This window comes from Bison bison, unplaced genomic scaffold (genome assembly GCF_000754665.1).
Source record: "Bison bison bison isolate TAMUID 2011002044 unplaced genomic scaffold, Bison_UMD1.0 scf7180017864525, whole genome shotgun sequence".
Classification (NCBI taxonomy): domain Eukaryota; kingdom Metazoa; phylum Chordata; class Mammalia; order Artiodactyla; family Bovidae; genus Bison; species Bison bison.
In genome coordinates, this window is record NW_011495076.1 from 8,766,566 (window position 1) to 8,768,621 (window position 2,056).

Sequence of the window (2,056 nt, forward strand, 5' to 3'; positions counted from 1 at the left end):
CAAGTAATGTCTCTGCTTTTTGAATATGCTATCTAGGTTGGTCATAACTTTTTCTTCCAAGGAGTTAAGCGCTTTTAACTTCATGGCTGCAGTCACCATCTGCAGTGATTTTGAGCCCCCAAAATAAAGTCTGACACTGTTTCCACTGTTTCCCCATCTATTTCCCATGAAGTGATGGGACCAGATGCCATGATCTTCGTTTTCTGAATGTTTAGCTTTAAGCCAACTTTTTCACTCTCCATTTTCACTTCATCAAGAGGCTTTTGAGTTCCTCTTCACTTTCTGCCATAAGGGTGGTGTCATCTGCATATCTGAGGTTATTGATATTTCTCCCGGCAATCTTGATTCCAGCTTGTGCTTCTTCTAGCCCAGCATTTCTCATGATGTACTCTGCATATAAGTTAAATAAACAGGGTGACAATATACAGCCTTAACGTACTCCTTTTCCTATTTGGAACCAGTCTGTTGTTCCATGTCCAGTTCTAACTGTTGCTTCCTGACCTGCATATAGGTTTCTCAGAGGCAGGTCAGGTGAAAAGAAGAGAAGCAAAAAGCAAAGGAGAAAAGGAAAGATATAAGCATCTGAATGCAGAGGTCCAAAGAATAGCAAGAAAAGATAACAAAGCCTTCCTCAGCAATCAATGCAAAGAAATAGAGGAAAACAGTAGGATGGAAAAGACTAGATGGGGGAGGTAAAGGAAAGCAAATGAATCCTGGGGTTTTGTCTTGAGAAACTAGGTGATAATGGGACCATTCACATGAATGGGGAACATCCCAAAGGAATAAAACATGAGTTCTCTTTTGGACATTTCAGATTGTGATGCTTATTACATATAAAATGTCAAGTAAGCACCTTGACATACAAATCTTGAGCTCAGAGAGCATGTCTGAGCATCACACAAAACATCAGAAGATGCCATGAAAAAAGATTCCCAATAATTCACTCTTTAGAGATCTAATGAAGCAAACATTCCTCTATTCATGTTCTGAGATACCACCTTAGGGGAAGAACTGAGGAAAGAAGATCACCATCCAAGAAAATATGCTAATCCTAGGAAGTCTAATTACTTAGCTTAATTATTACTTAAGTTATGATAAATGTAAATGATGCTGAGTTAATTTTCCCTGCTAAATAGTGTGTGAGGGCCTGTGTAGAAGTATATAGATAATCTATAAGGGTTTTTTTTTTTTTTAATATCCAGATTGTAGTATCAGTTGAATTTTCAACCTCACTCTACATTATAGAAAAATTACTCCAGTTGAGTAAACTTCTTTCATAAATCACTTCTTCTGATGAAATATACTTACCACTTGGGCACTCATAGTATAGAAGAAGGCATTGAGCAGAGTGGAAGAGTGAATAAAAAATGGGTACACCTGATTATGACGCCACCTTGATTTTGACACTCCATGATGGTTAGAACTACATGATATATTCATTCTTAACAAGTTGCACTATTGATCTTCATTCAGCATATACAGAGAGTCCAGTAAATGCAGTTTTTCTAGGTTTGCACAAACATCATGGAGCTTCAGTTATTTCAAATTAGAATCTGAATGTTCTTGTGAAACAGAAAAGTCCTTAGGCTGTTGTATCACATGTTCAAAATATCTGGACTTTCCACTTTAGTGAAAAGATTCTCAAGCCTATTTCTGTTTTATCTGGATTTTAAATACCATGTCAAAGCAAATGCTTTCTGGCTGGGAATGTATAACTGTGCATTTTATAGAGTGTGTATTCTTATAGCTATTCATTGAGCTCTTAAAGTAACCTCTCATTTCCCTTAAAGTCAGGAACAAGACAAAGGTGCCCACTCTCACCACTACTATTCAACATAGTTTTGGAAGTTTTAGCCACAGCAGTCAGACAAGAAAAAGAAATAAAAGGAATCTAGATTAGAAAAGAAGTAAAACTCTCACTGTTTGCAGATGACATGATCCTCTACATAGAAAACCCTAAACACTCCATCAGAAAGTTACTAGAGCTAATGAAAGAATATAGTAAAGTTGCAGGGTATAAAATTAACACACAGAAATCCCTTGCATTCCTATACAC